At 45.9% G+C, this 18,149-nt stretch overlaps 1 long non-coding RNA gene across 1 annotated transcript; it reads left to right on the top strand.

The window, feature by feature from the left end:
- Nucleotides 1–369: 369 nt before the first annotated feature.
- Nucleotides 370–2,551, top strand: LOC133224571 (uncharacterized). Its single transcript, XR_009728882.1, has 2 exons — nucleotides 370–877; nucleotides 1,433–2,551. It is a non-coding gene; the product is annotated as an uncharacterized LOC133224571 (long non-coding RNA).
- The last annotated feature ends 15,598 nt before the right edge of the window (nucleotides 2,552–18,149 follow it).

The raw sequence follows: 18,149 nt of genomic DNA, 5'->3' as shown, positions 1-18,149 counted from the left end.
AGCTTGAGGACTCTGATAGTCATATCAATTAAAGAGAATTCCTAGTTAATACAACAAGAAGGCTCTTCTTAGTAACGGCCACATTGCTACAGGCTTTGTGATGGCAAGGCTTTTTAAATGGACAGCCACAGACCACTCTGTCCATTACAGTGTGTCCTGTGGAAGTTGAAGGAAAGCTCCTGCCAGGGGTCCACTATTGTTTTACATTGAACCCACTGAGCAGAGCTTCAGGCAGGTGCTTTACATTAGCAAGGGGTAATGAGTGTTTATTCCATGTCTCTCAGGCTCCTGAGATACAAATCAAAAGTATATTCCTCAGAGCAAGAGCAAGAGCAAGGGCCAGCCTGAGGTCATTTTGGTGAGGAAGAAACAGAGAGAGAATGCAGAAGTTAAACTGATTCCGGTTTGTGTTAGAACAATATTCCCATCCTAAAAATCTCTCCTGGTAAAAAAATTTATGTGTGTATTTTAGCCATGTGACGCTCCTTTCACACTGCAGAATTTTCCATCAAGTTTTCATTGTGTGACTGCCTGTCAGGCAGTAAGGTTCAGGCCCTTGGCACACGGGGCAGGGTATGTCACTGTCACTTGTCTTAATGCAGGTTCCAGCTTCAAACATGCAGTTAGTGCCTGGGAGCAGAGGCCCTATCATCCTGCCTTAAAAGGTTTGAAGACACAGTGCATAGCAAATAATAATAATAATAAATAAATAAATAAATAAATAAGAAGGAAAGCCAGGCTTCAAGGAATCCCAATGCTTGATCTGCTCTTGCCATTGCAAGTGGCTTTTGGAGGGCATTTAGATCACTCCCTGCAAACAAGTAGGTACATTCTTAGGACCTGGACCCCTATGAGCACATTCACTGTGCTAGCTGTCGTGGTTTAAACTCAGCCACACAGCTGCTCCCTCACTCCCCTGCTTCCTTCCCCCCTGCTCCTGGAGGGATGGGGAGGAGAATCAAAAGAATGTAACTCCTATGGGTTGAGATAAGAACAGCCCAGTAAATAAGGTATAACACAGATCACTGCTGATACCACCAATAATAATAATGATAAGGGAAATAACAAGGGAAGAGAATACAACTGCTCACCACTCGCTGACCAATACCCAGCCCGACTGAGCAGTGATCTAGCCCTTCCGGGTAACGGCCCCCAGTTTACATCCTGGGCATGATGTGCTGCGGTATGGAATACCCCTTTGGTCAGTTTGGGTCAGGTGTCCTGTCTCTGCTTCCTCCCGGCTTCCCCTCCTCCCTGGCAGAGCATGAGACTCAGAAAGTCCTTGGTCAGAGTAAACATTACTGAGCAACAACTAAAAACATCGGTGTTATCAGCACTGTTCCCAGGCTGAAAGTCAAAAACACAGCACTGTACCAGTTACTAAGAAAGAGAAAAATGACTGCTACTGCTGAACCCAAGGACACTAGCACAGACAAAGAGCTAGGGCACAGGCATACATTTATGTCCAATTCTGTTCATGTGCTAGAGACTTAGGAGATGCTGCAAATACGCTGGTAAAAGCGCATGCACCATTCTCACTGTATGTCTGCTAGCTCCCCACAGCACGTAGCACCTGGTGGGCATACCAGTTTTAGTGGTTTGGAGTGACATCCCAGTGCAGCCCAACGGTGTCCAGAGAATGTTGGGTGAGGGAAAATGTTTTATCACCCCGCCACATCTAGAGCTATAGTTTGTCATGCGTTTGAGGAAACATAATCACTGGAAAAAGTGGTTCCCACCCTGCTTTTCCCACCTTCTTGCTGTTATCATCTGCTAAGAAACCTTTTCCAGTGGCTGTGCCAGTTTAAAAGCATGTAGAATGAATTCTCTGCTAGCCTGCAGTGAGCAGCTTGTGACCACCAAGCTCCTGCACCAGGGCTGTGTGGAGCACCCGGGGTGCTCACAGCCCAAAGGGGATGCTACAGGAGCAAGCATCTTCTCTACAGATTGTGGGCCCATGTGGTTGGTTTGTAGTGTGCTATCTTTATGTCTCATCTCACTCAGTCAGTCTTTATTCAGTCTATCCTTTTATTAAATTATAACTGCCTCAAGCAACTTCAGACTTTCAATGCCAGTGAAAATTTCAGTGCATGCCTAAAAACTGTATTTCAGTAACTATGGTTTGTATGGAACTCAGATACAAAGATTTGCTGCCCTTAAAAAAGCTCCCAGTTGCTGGAGTCAATTTGTCTCTGCTGTCGCTGATCAGTATTTGAGCCACCATCGTGCAATATGTAACGGAGGAAAATGCTTAGAAGGAAACAGTGGGAGATCAATTGCAATGGAAACCATGTGTGTTGGAGGAATAATATTTACCTAAATGTGTCTATCACTTCTTCCCAAAGGATGCTGCCATTAGGAGAGAATGGATATGAAAATGTTGCCTCCATAGATAAAAGTTAGGAATATCATTATTTTAAACACAAACTTTAATATTCTTAATTAATTCCATGTTGTAAAAACAGAGATAAAGCCATATCCAGGAAGAATAATACCATGTACTCCAAAGATACAAACCGCAATTTAATAAATAGCAACAGATGCCGCATGACTCATGTTCAGTATGTTTGTGCAGGCTTTAACATAACTGGTGACTTCATGACAGATTGGGAGGCAGAGCAAGAAGGACAGACCCTGATAAAGAAAAAGCAACTCCTGGAGCATCACACAAGGTTGAAATAACAGTGAAAGTCATATCTGTATTCTTACATGAAGTTCTGCAAACTTTGGTGATCATCACTCAAATAAATGAACTTTCAAGTTAGGTTTGGGAAAAAACAAGAGTTTATTACAGGCAGCTGCAGGCCCAAATCACACATGTGGATTAACATTAATTTCTGTAAGGTCTCCTATAAATTCATGTACCAAGCACTGATCCTTGTGGGTAGCAGTCAGAGCACTTTGGTCCTATCGGGTTGAAAGATCTGGTTTGGGGTCCAGTTTGAGGAATTAGTGACATGCAACTCCAGCATCGAGAATAGCCCATGGTTACAGCTTGGTAGGACTTCAGAGTGAATCTCCCCCCCTAACTATAGCACTTGCAGCAATCTTTCTCCGTGGTTCCACTGTCCCAGTTTACCAAAGTGCCATCAATAACAGTGTGGAGATAGCAGTGGTGAAGGCAAACTCACGGAAGAGAATTTTGTATGAGAAAGAACCATGAGCCTCTCTGCCTCCTCAGTAGCATGTGCTTAGTCCAGGATGGTGGATTTGTCCTGAATGGTAGCTCCTGGTTAATGGCAAAATGTTTCAGAGTACATCAAACAAGTCTGAGTGCACCAAGGAGGGGTGATAGCCAGAGGGAATGTCTGCCAGACACCTCTGCTTGAATTGACCTCCTGACTTTGTGCGAGGGCTCCAAACAAGGGCTTGTGCTTTGGAGCAGCCCTCCTGGCCGGCCAACCCAGATGGCAAAAGCACTGGGTTTACTGGTAGGGGAAACTCCCCAGCGTAGCTGTGGAGGAGATGGAGATGCTGATGGCTTTTTAAGAAATATATAATTGGCCTTTCTGGGCACCAGATTATGTCCCTGCACTGCACTGACTACCACAACTGCCCTATCCCAAGTACCACAACCACTGTTCTTCCCTACCCCATAATCTATACCTCAGGCTGCACTCAGGTCTCTCCCTCCTGTCACTTACTGACCTCCCACTCCCCATGTGCTATCCCAGCCCACACATTTCTTAATTCATAGACCCACACCCTCAACATTCACGCATGGCCCCACAGCCTCTTACCTTCACAGCCAAAACCACAGGCGGTGGTATGAGTGGGGAGCCCTTGTTTCTATACTATCAGAAGCAGAATAGTCCCACATGTAGCAGGAGGCCACATCTGAATGGTGTGACCACAAGATCACCCTGCCTTTGATTTGTAACCTTTCTCTTCATCTACCATCAATGAATTTTAGATTAACAAGTACTAAATACAATGTAGTAATAGCCTCCTGCAAACAACCAGGGTTAAAGCCATGCATTAAAACTGCAGTGCTTAGACTGCATTGTGTTATTCACATGGTGCCTCACACCTTCCAAATCCAAGTCTAAGCAAGGCTTAAGAAAACGCATATTCCTACATTACATTGCATTTATCAGTATTCATCCTCAAACCCCATCAAAATCAATGGGAGTCTCTCATGGACTTTATGGCTGAAACCTTTCGCCCTACTCACAGTACTAAGATGCAAGTAGAAAATGAAGTAAAACATCAGTGTCTCCTAAAGCTACAAAATAAACACCCAAATTTCCAGATTCTGTAAGTTATATTTCCCACATAATGTCTTTAGCAAGTGAATTGTTTTTCTTTTCTGGGAAAAGTCCTGCTGCAAATTCCCTCACTACTTCAGATGACAGATCAGAGAGTTCAGGCTTAGACTGAAAGCTTGATAATGGAACCTGGGGACACAAGTTAATCATCACACTGGGGAGCCAGGGAGGCAGTTTATGAATATCTTGAGGACACTGGGGTGCAAAGGAAATTCTCTCAGAATGGAAGGAAGAAGCATGTCAGCATTGCTGCTGTGTCTCATCTGGTGCTGTTCCTCATTCACTTGGAGAGGGAGTCGTCAATTCCCACTCCTAATTAATCTCACCCTTGTTTGTTTCTTTTGATTCTTTAAACACACAAGAGACAATTCACAGTCCCTCCCAGTGAAGTTAATGCCATGGTCTGCATTTTTCAGAGCTTGACTCTTTCACTTTGTGTAGCAAAACTACTGTTGTAAGACTATGTCATGTTACATGACATTACCTCTGAAACAAAGAAATTGCACCAGCCTATATTCACTTGTACTATAAAGCAGTGTTGAACCCCAAAGTTTTACTGGCACAGCTAAAGGTCAGTTCAAGAAGTGCTCTGGAAATTGTCTAATCGTCTCAACTGGCTTGCTCATTCGCTTGCTGTATGGTAAGAACAATTAAAGCCTCTACAAAGACCCTTCTAAACCAGCAAAATATTCTTCAGTTCACCCAGGGAATCTTAGGTAGAATAACTGACTTTTCAATTAAAAAAATAAAGTGTTTTAAGAACTGTATCTAATTAAATAGTTTTTATTTTAGCTGAATACTTCATCTTTGAAAGAACTCAGTGACGTGTTATTTTAACAGTGCTTCCTCCATCTTACTAAGATAACACAGAAGCATAAGGATTAGTCTCTCATCCTCACCTTCTCTGTTTTCCTCCTGATAGCAGCTGCCATTCAGTGCTAATGGAAAAACCCACATGCACAGGCTCTGTGATGCTGCCAGGGAGAGGGAGGATGGTTGGCAAAGCCTCGCTGCGAAGGACCCTGTAGGATGTCACCCAGGCTGTCAAGGGAGCTGTCACCCATAGGCTGGGGACATGGAGATGGCATCCCCCTTGTCAGAGCCCTTTGCAGCATCACCCTGACACAGCCCCACCAGGAGAGAAGGGCAATGGCTGGTGGCCGATGGCCAGTACAGAGCTGTTCAGTAGGCTGGCAGCCTTCAGTAGCTAGCAGGCTGCATCTGCCCATGGGAGGAGGTTGGAGGCACTGCATGGAGGGATACTGTCTGCCCATTGCTGCCTCTGGCAGCGTGAATGGAGGCAGAGCTCCAGCACCCACCAACACAGACTGGAACCGCCTCCCTACGTCCTGACATCTTTCAGCCTGTGGTCTGAAGCATCGCCACCCTAGGCTAGATCTGATGGTGATTTGCTAAAAAGTGCAATGGCCAGCATGCACTGTAGCTTCTGTTTTAAATAGAGATATCAGGAATTCTTTGGAGACATTGTTTAGCAAAGGAGCTTCAGTCCTGCCAGTCTGTAGATGAACTATCTTGGGAAAGTGGAATTGTTCCCGTGCCAGGAACCAAATCAAAGTTATACCTTCATCCTTAGAAGTGCAGTTTTACCTTGCCTGACCCTCCCATCCTCTGGAGGACCCTGAACTTCAGAGGATGGGCTTTGCACGTTCATGCACAGGAAAAGAATAGGGAGAACAAACAAACACTCCACCCTCTTCCACTTATGTAAGATCAGAAAGAGTGTAGACTGAGCCCAGAGGACTGGATTTATGGATTCAGAAGAACCTCGTTATTAAAATGTTATGAAAGTTTTCCTCTCCTTTAAATGCATAAATATGCAGATGAAAGGAGCCATGTGATCTGGCCGCTGGCCATGCTGCTGCAGGCTCAGCCTAATTATCAGCTGCCAGCTCCACTGCATTTTAAGTGGTGAACATGATTAAAGATGCACAGACAATTGAAGAAAGTTAGATCAGTTCTTACAAGGCCTGCTTTTATTTTATAACCACATGGCAGCTTGGCCTTGGGACTGAATCTGCCCTTACAAGCTGAGGGAGAAAAGTTCTGCTGATCACACGGTTTCTTTTCAACCACAAGCTCCACTTGCTTTTGAATTCATAATATTCATAGCAAGCTGTTTGCCAAGGCAAACTGCTTTCCTTCCTCCCCCTAAGAAAAGAAGGAGTCTTAAGGGGACCAGGTAGCAGAGGGTCAAACACTGCAGAAGTGTGGCCCAAATTTTCACAGTCTCCCAAGCAGAAAAGTGCTGACTGTTTTCAAGGGTGTTGTAGTAACAGCATTTCTGGGGGTTTCTCCTTTCCCTAGGGATGGAAAATATCACTGAGAAACCCAGATAGTTTCACGCACTTGGGGGACAGCTGCGGTCCTGTGGGCAACTGAACTCCTCTTCTAGAGCTGCCGGGTTCTGAGCTGTGTCAGTGCCACTGCAGCAACAGCAAGGGCAAATAGCCTGGCAGCATCTATCCTTTTGTCATCCGCATTCACTGGGGGATGGAGTCTGGCTCTGTGAAGTGGCAGATCCATCGAGTCTCACATGCTGGGTGTGAATCTCATTCCATGGGCTTTTGCCTCAATGCTTCCCACAGCTACACTGGGTCTTGTGCCTTTCCCAGCTCTTTTCCTGGGCTTACTTGGCTACTTTCCTAGGCTCTGCTTGGGAATACACCATGCCTTGAAAAGTGAGTGGCAGGCTTCTGAGTAACCTTAGTTTACTGTCTTTTCATGGCTTTCCAGAAAGACAAGTCTTTCCAAAACACAGAGATCTGGCTGGTTTTTAGCACCACCACAGAGTGTGGCACAGCTACCCGCTATGGTCCTGGGAGCGAGCCAGTGTCTGCAGAGCCACTGCAGCCCATCCCCAGACAGGCTGGGGTCACTGCATGCCTGCACATCCCTTGGATGGGCACAGCAGTTCCGTGCCACCGTGATATGCCAGGGCTGTGCGTGGCAGATCGGTTCCCCTATATTCATCATCTCCAGAGAAGACTGTATCTTAAGCTGACCAGGTAGCACTTTGCACTGGAAGGGTGCGTCTTGCTGCCACCTAGTCAAGGTATCCTATTTCATGCATGTTCTCCTATTGCTTAAGCAGATCCCCAGTTTCAGCTGGGATTTCAAGGTGCCTTGGGCATGCATTGACTATGTGCGCACCCAGACAGCAGGTTCCCTGAAGAAACACCCTGGCCCAGGGCACCACGTATACCCTGTCTCCAAGCAGCTCACTGCAGTGTTCCCACAAGGGGCATTTGCTCGGGTGCCACCATGCTGCATGCCAAGGTGCTGCCACCTCTGCTGTGAAGCTGTGGTTCTCCATGGCCACAGTCATGGCCCTGTGCTGCAGCAGTGCTGAGTGGCCAGCATGTGGGGTGCTGTGGCCAGACAACTCTGCCACAGGGGTGAGGCCTTGTCCAGGGTTTTGTGGCTGGCTACAGCAGAGGCAGCAGTCTTGGCAGTCTCTGTAATGAGCAGAGAGAAACAGGCCCTTTCTGGGGTAAAGCATTTGACCTCTGTTAGCTAGGTACTCCTGCACTGGATGAATTACATCCTCAGACCACCTATTGATTGTAGAAGCAGCCCAGCTCAGACACAGACATAGGAAAAGAATCCTATGCAAGGAGCCTCTTGCCAATACTCAGCAGTGTAAGCTAAGAGATACAGCTGGCGCACTCAGTGAGCTGCTGGAAATGTGACTCTATCCTTCTGCTGTGCTGAGGTCTTCAGGACAGAAGGGGAGCCAGGCTGTCTCCTTGCCCCCCTGATTTGCGAGTTAGATACTCACAAAGTCACTTCATCCTTTGAAAAGGAGCAGCACACAAATGAATGTAGCTCTATCTTTACAAGATTAGGGCCTCCTCCAGTTTCTTGCTGATTAAACCACCTTCCAATGGATAAATTGATGGGAGACAAAGCTGATTATTATGTCTTGTAACTGGGCAGCCCCCATAGCCCCATGCTCTACTGCACTAGCTTTGGGGTTTTAACTTTCTTATGTCATATTATATTTGTCAAGACATAAACCAGTTAAAGAAATGCAGCTCCTCCATGCCAAAGTTATGTCTTAGGAAGCCCCACTATAATTTTATGTTTCCCTCAAATGTTCCCTGTTTCAATGGTGAGACTGCAGCACTGCTGTTGTTCCGGGATAACCAAGGATCCTTAAAGACCCAGTTTATGATTACAGATTTGCTAAGGTGGAGATTTCCTTTTTCGCTATTATGCTTGCCCTGAGCTGCTTCCCAGATAGTGTTCTCCCTTTTAAGAATAAAGCAATGTTGGGCAATAACTGCTCATTAAAAGCTATTTCAAAACATAATTTCTTTCACTGTTTGATAAAATACACATGCCTCATCCTGGAGATTACTCTGTGGCAAAAGATAAGCAAAATGGGCCAGTTATCAGTGTTAACTATCCTATAAAAGCCATTCCATACTGATCAAATATATACAGTCTGTTTTTCCTAAATCATTAATAATGCATAAGCATGCTGCTCTTTCTAGTCTCAGGCAGATGCCTCTGTATTATAATCCCGCTCTCACTAACATATTTTCTGGTAGAGGAAAAGAGGATTAATCACATGCAGGGAACAGCAGGAATATATATATTTTAATAATTCTCTGGTTTTTGTTGTCGGCATTTGTTTGCATTTAAACATGAGGACGGGGATAGGAAGGGGTTTCCTGTCAGTCTGCTGGCTCTTCACTCTGCTCCTCCAGGGTTGCTCCTGAGGTGCTGCTACAGCTGAGTGTTAGGACTTCTGAGAGCCTCTTCCCTGCAAGCAGCTGCCCTGAAGTCAAATGTTATCTGTAGATTTGCATCCCAACCCTGCTATCAACTCACTATTTATCCACACTCCAGCCATATAATAGTGTTCCTTTGGGGGTAGTGAGCTGTTAAATGGATTGGTTCAGTGGCTGAGGAAAAAAAAATATGTGAATACATTTACAAGCCAAGTTCACAAACCCTTTTAAAAACTCCATTTTTTATCAGTGAAGTGCAGGAAAAACACAAATAGTTAAATTGGAGAGTGAGAGCAAACAGGATCATTTGACTGGCTTTGCCAAGCCAAGGCAGCATCTCACCCACTGCCAAAAGGGTGTCACAAGCTCCTTGCTTGCCCTGCCTCCATGCTTCTGCCAGGTATCTGGAGCTCCTGCTGTCTGGAAAACCAGTTTCACCCACCAAAATGGCAGGAAACTTTCCAGGCAAAGAAAAGAATGTAAGTATTCAAGATTAGAGAGAAATAGATAGCTGAATAAATGCCAGACTAGGACAGAAGCTATTGAGGAATTAGCATCTATTAGCAAAGAAAGGCTGGAAAAGAGGCAGGAGGACATGGAAAGTATAGGAGGAAGGGCAGAGCTGCAGCACAGTTGTCTCAGCGTACCACGGTACAGAACCATTGCCCATGTGCTTTCATGCTCTATTAAAGTAAAAGCGAATCTGTGTTTCTGGAAAAGCTTTCTCAGCACTTCTCTTGCACCATCCTCTATAGCGGGACTGCCTCACAGCTGGCCAGATCACTAGAGAGCCAGAAACTAACCTGAAAAATGTACTGGTACTAGTAAGGAGAGCCCCTGATGGGGAGCGTGTAGTCGCATGAGTGTGGTCAGGAGGCCACAGAGGCAGTGGGAAGGTGGCTGAGACCCAGGGAGCTCCACAAACCCCACTTATCCATCAACCACCAGTGCAGACAGAGACTGACTGAGGTTAATTAAGGAAGTGCACTCTGCCTCTCCACTCCAGTGGCTGGGGTCTTCCATCCTGAGGCTTCTTACAGCAGCTTCTGAACCATATTTAATGGGACTTGGAATTGCAGAATGCATGTAATGGAGCTCTAGACGTCACCTTGTCCAACCTCCCTGCTCAAGCCAGTTGCAGAGAACTGTGTCTAGATGGTTTTCTAATATCTCCAAGGAGAGAGACCCTACAACCTCCCCAGCCAACCTATTTGCAAACACAGTGTGAACAACCCAGGTGTACATGCAGGCTCTCTTCTACAAGTGATTTCAGGGAAGACTTCAAGTTTTAACATGAGGGGTACTTCATTTCACCATGATGCCAGGACTCCCGTGTCTATTTGTCCCTTTATACGATAAGGCAACAGAGCCTGCTCTACCACGCCATTTCAAACTTCCTTTGGCCAGTGTTGGCATAGGCTCCCTCTCCCCAAGTGAAGATAGCTCCTCCAGGCCCTGAGGAGCACTCCCATCCTCCTGACCCTGCAAGGAGCCAGCACAGCTTACCTAGCAGAAAGCAATTATCCTTTTTTGCCAGGTCAGTTTTCTGCTTGTTTATTTTCCCAAGCTGACTTACCCCATGCTCAGATAAACATCAGTGCCAGCAACCAGGCATGCAAGAGGGGCTGGGAAACCACACAGGATGAGACACATGGTTAATGATGCCTAACTGTTGTGTAACCAGAGGTTGAGCTATTCAGGTGACTACTCGTAAAGCTCTCAGCCTCAGAAAACCCCAAATCACTAGGTGTAATACTGCACAAAGGAGTTCCTCATACCCATTCACTTCTATTTTGAAAGCACGGTGAGGAAGGACAGGATGATGGAAGTGCGATATATTTTGGATGACCCCAGCTGGAAGAGGTTTCATGCATCTTTTCTATATTGACTCATGGCCTGCTTACTGATGGCAACCATGTGCTGTCTTACAACAGCAGCAGAGGCAGACATGCTCTTCTTCAGCTTCCTCAGCTGTGCAGGGACTCTGCCAGGCTGAGGGGATGTCTGTTGGGGAAGGGGCTGTCACATGCTGTCCTTAGTGAGGTCCCAGAGAAGATCCCAGGTGCCCTTGGATGCTTCACACACCAGCTATTGCACTGCTGCATGTTGTAAAGAGCTTTTTTCTGAGGAAGAGCTGTGCTCTCCACAAGTCCTTGTGCTTGTTAGAAAGAGCCAAGCATACAGTTTCTTCCATGATCATAAGCTTCCTTTCGACTCTGCTGGTGGAGGCTGGTACGCAGTTTTGTCACTGTGAGGCTTCTTCTGAAAGCTGGTCCCAGGGCTGCAGGCAGCTGAGGCTCACCAGAGAACTGGCATGCTCAAAGTCACTCACAATGGGTTTAATTTCCTTGCAAGCCATTTACAGTTTGGGTCTGTGGGACACACAGTAAAATTTAAAGGGATGGATTGCATATGATTTGTGCATCTATCATCATAAATATAAATCATTTTGATCACTTAGCCTTCCACCAGAGATGAATTCTTCCCCTCATTTGAGTCAGTAGAAGAGAATCCATAGCCATGACTCAAACCCACAGCTAAAAATTGTGAAGAAAATATTCATCAGTTTAAACAGGCAGAACCCAATGTTCTTCCAGTGTTTCTGAAAAACAAAAGAACAATTAAAACAACAACAACAACAAAGTAGGAGGGCTGTATCACCAGGTGGTGCCAGGGTATCTAGGGACTAATGCTGGTGAGCCAGCTAAGGCTTGGCTGTAAGTGAACAACACCTCAGAAAAGTTCTAAACCTGAAAATAGAGCTCTATTAATGAGCAAAATGGGTGTTGGCAAGGCATACATGGCACAAAGGTACTGGGATTTAGGATTTAGGAAGAACTTGCCTTATGTGCCCTGTTTTATAGCCAGCCTTGCAGTAATGGCACCAGGCTTCCTTTCGGCAGTGATGAAAAGTTTTCATGTTTCCTTCATGCTAACAAAGGACACCTTTTAGGACAGCTTTCCAGGAGACTTGCTGGAATTTCCAAGCTCTCCCTGTGGCAGAGGCGATGATCCTGAGCGGCATTACTGTGGGCTCCCCTCCTTGTGCCTCTGGCTCAGCCCCACCTCAGTGGAGCTGTATGGAGCTGCGCTGGCTCCGTGCTCTGCTGTTGTCTACACAAGGAAAAGAGTGCCTGCTATGAACTGTTTTTAAGCTGTTTTAATTAAACTGATACCAATCTTACTAATGTAAACACAAAATAAGAAAAAAAAATGTATCCCTGCTTTAAATCCTGTGTAACGTAGCAAATGGATGGTAAACAGAAGGTTGAAGGGAGGGTTAGCTGGCTTGTGCATGTTTAAATGTGGAAGCTGCATTTAACATTTGATTTAAAGGCAGGCAATGTAAGCTGCTGCCTAGCGTTGACAGAAGGTAGGACAGCAAAAAGTTAAATTTGCAAGAGTGAAGCCATTCTTATTATTCCTGTTGAAACTGTCAAAATCTAAATTCTCAGTGGATTTTAGTGTGAAATTACAAAGTTACCTGGAAAAGGTGGTGCCTGTGCAACAAGTGCTGTGGCTGGGAGGAGGCAGGAGAGGCTGGGACAAGGAAGCATTGGCAGTGCTTTTGAGGAAAGGCTGAGCTGCCTGAGCTCAAGGGGTAGTGTACTGCTGGCTGGATGGATGTGGTGGGAGTTGCTGTTGTAGATCCACCCTGGGGATGGTCAGACTTTCAGAAAAGCTTCTTGTCTTGGCCTCAGGTCCTGGTGAATATTTCAGGTATGTGAGGTTCCTCCCTGTGGCTTCTCTGAGACCACGGAGACTCCAGTAGAAGTGTGCCACAGAAGAGGAAAACAGACACTTGCAGACTTTTGGCTGCATTGTCTGGGATGAAGTATTGTGGGAAGCAACCACATCTTTTTCCTCAAAGACCGTTTGCTGTGCTCTCCAGTCATGCTCTCCTGATGCCAAATGCACCGTATGGAAGTTTGATTCATCAACCAGATGTGCTGGGAAATGGGAGAGGCCACAGGACAGCCTTTCCTGAAGTGCTGGGAAGGACAGATTCCATGGGCTATGCCTCTGGAGCAGAAGTCAGGAGCGTGCAGGATGGGTTGAGTCTGTTTGGTCAACAGATTTCCCTGCTGTTCATCAAAGTGAACTAACTCATAGTGCTTAGTACTTCTTCAGGTACTGAAACTAAGTTGATGATACACTTGCCAGCTCCTGCATGCCATGGCCCCAGTGCAGCTCCAGAGGTGGAAGGGGATGCTCAAAGGTGGCTGCTCTGCAGGCTCCCAGTTCTTAACCGCTAACTTCTGCTGCTGAGGGCAGTGCTGGCATGGTTCATTGCCTGGCCACGTTACTAAGGCCTGGGGTGGAACTATGTTGTATATCTCTCACCAAGATAAGTCCCATAAGATCCAATGGACAAAGTGATGCTTCCTATCCTTTTTTTTCAAGTCAGATTTGGTAGATAGAGCTGCCACATTGTTATCAGCCCTTAACATACCTATGTGAAAATCCAGAATCAGAAATGAATTGCTGCATAGTCCAACCAAGAAGAAACGGGGCGTTTTGGGGCACTTTCTTTAACTGCTGTAGAATTAAATACTAGGAACTAAAAATTTACTAGTTCAGATGATCCTCACTTGTCTATACAGGCAGAAAAACTGAGGCAGCCACCTACCATCACCCACCGAGTTTGCAGCAGAACTAGATAGAAAGCAACAAATTCCTGAAGGTATTTTTGCTGGTGTTTCCCAGGCTGACTATGAAAAGGGTTTGTTAACTTCAGCACAGAGCTGTGCTAATGGTGACTTCTCAGCTCCTGACACAGAGCTGCCTTGTATCTGTGCAGCTTGGGCATATTCCCTGTGGCACAGAGAAAATAGGTCCACCTTCAAAAGGCTGGACAGATATGACAGATTTCCTGTCTTGAGCCTTATCTGTTAATTTAGGCTTTATCCCCATTGTAGGTAGGGTATTCAGAAGAGCCTGATATTGTTGGTAAACTAACACTTGCACAAGTACTACTGTAACTGGTTATGATAGAGAAGAATCATACCTTATCCTGCAATAAAATACGAAGACAGCATACACGCTGGGGAAGTTGTATGCTAACTTAAAGTCAATGCAATAGCAGCACATCAGAAGAGTCATACAATTAAATGATTTCACTCTTTCCACCTTCCATTTAGCAATCAATGAAAGCTGTCCCTTCAGGGAAAAGCTAGATGAGGGAGGAGCACTCGGCCCATTGTTTTGCCTGGGGTGCAAAAAAGAAATACACCGTGATTTATATGTTAATGAGCAATTCTTGTTAGGCAATGCATTCTGCAAGGTGTTGCAATGGGGGACTGGGTGGTTGATCCGTCAGAGGAAATTAATTCATCATCAAAGCAAGACAGGGAGCTCCCTGGTGAGAGCTGTAAATAGGACATTGGGAGAGTGCTGGGTGGCATGTCCCTGCCATTAGAGCTCCCATTGACAGTTCCGCCACTGCATGCATTCAGGCTCTGGCTCACACCCATTATTTATAGAGCATTTCACATTCCTGGTCGGTATCCAGTAGATGTTGGCTTCAATTAGAATAAATTCTTATTGATTAAGAGGAGATGGGCCGGCTGATTAGCTCCTTAGGAAGCGGAGCACGCTTGGCAGAGGGCAGGCTGGGATTCTTGCAGAGGCAGGAGCGTGTGGGGCTCTGAAAATCTGTCATGGAAGAGAAGTCTAGATTAAATCAATTCATTGAGAAGTCCATTTAATAAAGATAAATGGCTAACTTCATTAGGGAATTAATGATAGGCCTGATTAAAAATCCCAGTGGGAGTCCTGTTGACTTCAGCAAGCTTCTGATCCAGCCCAATATTTGCCTTAAAGCCATGGTCCCCAACCTTGGTCTATAGGCTATTGAAACCTATGTGCTTACAGCCAGGCAGTAATCAGAGCAGACACACTGCCTGCTCTTGAGCTAGATATAAATGGAAACCAAGCATCTCGAAATGCCAAAAAAAAAAGGACAAGCATCTTTATTTACATTAACGAGGACTTTTTTTTTTTTTTTTTTTTTTTTTTTTATACTCCAGAGAAGAGCCTTAGCTGGACGAATGCTCCAGGAGCGTGAAATTGCAGCACGTTTTCCCTTCCCCAGTTCTTCCTGCGTTATCATGAACACTGCAAGATCTAGACGCCGTGATTGACTTCGCTGCGTGTTTGGGCACCTGAGACATTTAACTCGCTAACGGCCTCATGCTATGTATGACACACACCGCTGATGCGATTACACACTCTCCTCTTGCTCGTCATAATAGTGGCTGGATGCCTGCGTTCATTCAAATCCTTTACCCATGACTAAGCTACCCGGACCCTTACCGGTGTGCTATCACGCCGAGACTTGTCGGGTCGGGGGGCTCCTGCCCCGCCCCCGCCGCGCCAAGGGCTGAGGGTCCCGCCGCTGCTTCCAGTCGGGAACGGGGGAAAACCGCCCAATGCGTGCTGCAGCGTTACCCTCCTGTGGCCAGGACCTGCCGGTGCAGGCAGAGCTGCCGGCACAGGCAAGGCAGCTCCGAGCAGCACAAGCGCTACGAGCAGGGAGCACAGGCAGGGTTGCTGCGGGGAGCACAGGAGGCCGTACAGGGGAGCTGTATGGAAGGATGGCGGAGGCGGAGCTGGAGGGTCCTAGAGCATGGAGAAGAAGGGTGGGGAACAGAGAGAGGAAGGGAGACAAGGAGCTGAGCAGGCAGTAAAGGGGTGCATTGAGGAGACAGAGCACTGAGAGGTGATGGATGAAGAAGAGTAACACTTAAATATGAGTTTGGGGTTTTTTGTTTGTTTGTTTGTTTGTGGTTTTTTTTTACTTCTTTTCGCATTTCCTTCTGTTATTTGAAGAATGTGTGTCCCATTGGGTTCCTGGGTACTCGCCCAATGTGTCAGGTATGAGCTAAGGTAGGGATACCAAGGTGGCCAAGCTGCCTCCCCTGCTATTTCCCCACCCTAGGGACAGTGTGACCTTGCCAAGCACAAAAAACAAGTGATGGGTGGGATCAAAAGAGAAAGGCTTCAGCGTGAGTCTCTGACACTGATAAATCCACAGGAACAGCAGTTCTGTAAATGATGAATGAGTCCTTTCATTATTCATGCCTATGTCAGGTGCTGCCAGGGAAAGTCCCATTGCGATCTGCCGTTGCCTGCATGCTGCCTCGCCAGAGATGCTGCTGCTGCTGCCACACGGGCAGGTGCTCATGGGATGCAGTTTCTGTGCAGTTTTGATTTGCCAGATGAAACACCGGGGCACAAAAGTGCTGCTGAGACACCACTGCCTTTTGTGGGTCTTTTTTTTTTTGCTGTAGGCCATTAGTGGATAGGTTTTAAAGTTTAATAGAGTCGAGGTATTCAGTATTAGCAGCTTGTGCTGTAGGTCACACAGCACGTTACGCAAGAGGATAGACTGAAGGATAATAATGATGTTTTCTAGTGGTTAAGATCTAAAACAGGTCTCATCTACCATTCTGTCTGTGGTCAGCAATAGGAAGGAAATTCCCTTGGTGTTCACACACAGAGGAGCAGGAGTAAAATCACTTGAGCTGGACTGTACTTCAGTTCCAGGGTTTTCACATCTGGCCTAAACCTCTGGATCTGAGTCTGGGATGCGCTGCCCAGGAGGGATGTTCATATCTGACCTCCATGGCTCTTGTACCCTGCAGCTGGAGCTCTAATTGCCCATGTCATTATCACTGCCTGCTGTGCTGGAAATGTTATCAAGGAGTACGGGGATTCGCTAGAAAAGCTCCTTCCAATGTAGGATGATGTAATTATTGCCATCAGAGAAGGGAATGACTAATAGGGATCTTCAGAGAGCATTTCATTCATCCGTCGCTCCATGGCTTCAAAGACAATTTTAAAAGGCATAATTAAGTAGCTCAAGTGCTAAAACTGCCTTGGCTCTTTTAGCTAATTTCTTTCCAATACCAAGATATAAAGTGGACAATAATTTCCCAGCAGGCCAGCATCTCCACCTTTAATAAGCTAATGGAGTTTACATCTGTCTGCTCTCCTGTTTTGCTCCTGCTGTGTATTTCTACCTGTTGTTCACTATTTTCCCTGCTGATTCTAGTAATAATCCCTGGAAGAGGTGACTGCCCCACTTCCATCTCACTCCAGCTTTTCTTTGCAGAGTAGCTCCTCACACACACAGCAGAATGCTGGGTTTTAATAACCATTTGTATTTATATGAAAGATTAGCCTGATTTTGCAAGAGACTTGAACAGGCTGTTTCATTTATCACTCACCACTGGCCTATTCTCTAGTTTGGTAGAGCGTAGGATGTTTTTCAGTCTTTCTGGGCCTGCACAGGGACAAGCTGGACATCAGCATGGGTGACTATGCTCCCCTGCTACCTTAACCAACCATCCCTAACATGAACCCACAAGCTGATACTGTTACAAAGGCTCCTTTGCTTAAAATATTCTACATAGCACATTTCTACACATTTGAGACTTGTGGGTTTTTTTTTTTTACTATGAGGATGACTAAAATAGGGAGAAGTCCTATGTAACACATCTGTCAGGATCTCAGAGCATGACCATGGTGGCCTGCCCCTTCCTAACTCACGGATGCTCACCCCATCAGCTAACAATTAGGGGCTTGCTTTCCTAGCACAGCTACACTGTGAATGGAAGCAGGGAAAGGGCTGCATCTGCTCTCACACATCCCATGAGTGTGGCATCCTTGCCTCTGTTAACGGGGAATGAATGACTGCAGTTCATCCCTGCTTCTTCTAGTGAGGTTGTCCTTGTAGTAGTCCCTGTGGTATCAATGTCAATGTTTTAAAACCATGCCAGGGACACAGCCAGGTCCCTAGTTCCCATTGAATCAAGTGCCTTGTAGTATAGATTTTAAAATGTTCTTTTCTGTTAAAGCAAGTCTATCTGCTTTAGGTTCTTTCTTCAGTAAAATGTCTTAAAATGAGTTATTGAAAAATAATTTTGGAAGGGTAAACCTTCCCCTCCCCACACAAATGTTTATATAAGACCAAGGATGCTTTTCTGACCTTTCTGGATTGAAGACAGCATCCAAAAATAGCAAAGCAGGTGTCTGGAATTCCTTTATACCTGCATGTGTCAAGAGAGGCTGCTAAAATTAATGGAACAATATCAACATAAAGGAGGGATGATGAATTTGA

This window comes from Neopsephotus bourkii, unplaced genomic scaffold (genome assembly GCF_033783945.1).
Source record: "Neopsephotus bourkii isolate Nb327-2 ecotype Australia unplaced genomic scaffold, CSIRO-AGI_Nbou_v1 NB_1707, whole genome shotgun sequence".
Lineage (NCBI taxonomy): Eukaryota > Metazoa > Chordata > Aves > Psittaciformes > Psittacidae > Neopsephotus > Neopsephotus bourkii.
The sequence above is the reverse complement of the archived record's forward strand: the minus strand, read 5'-3'. Positions and strand labels throughout refer to the sequence as shown.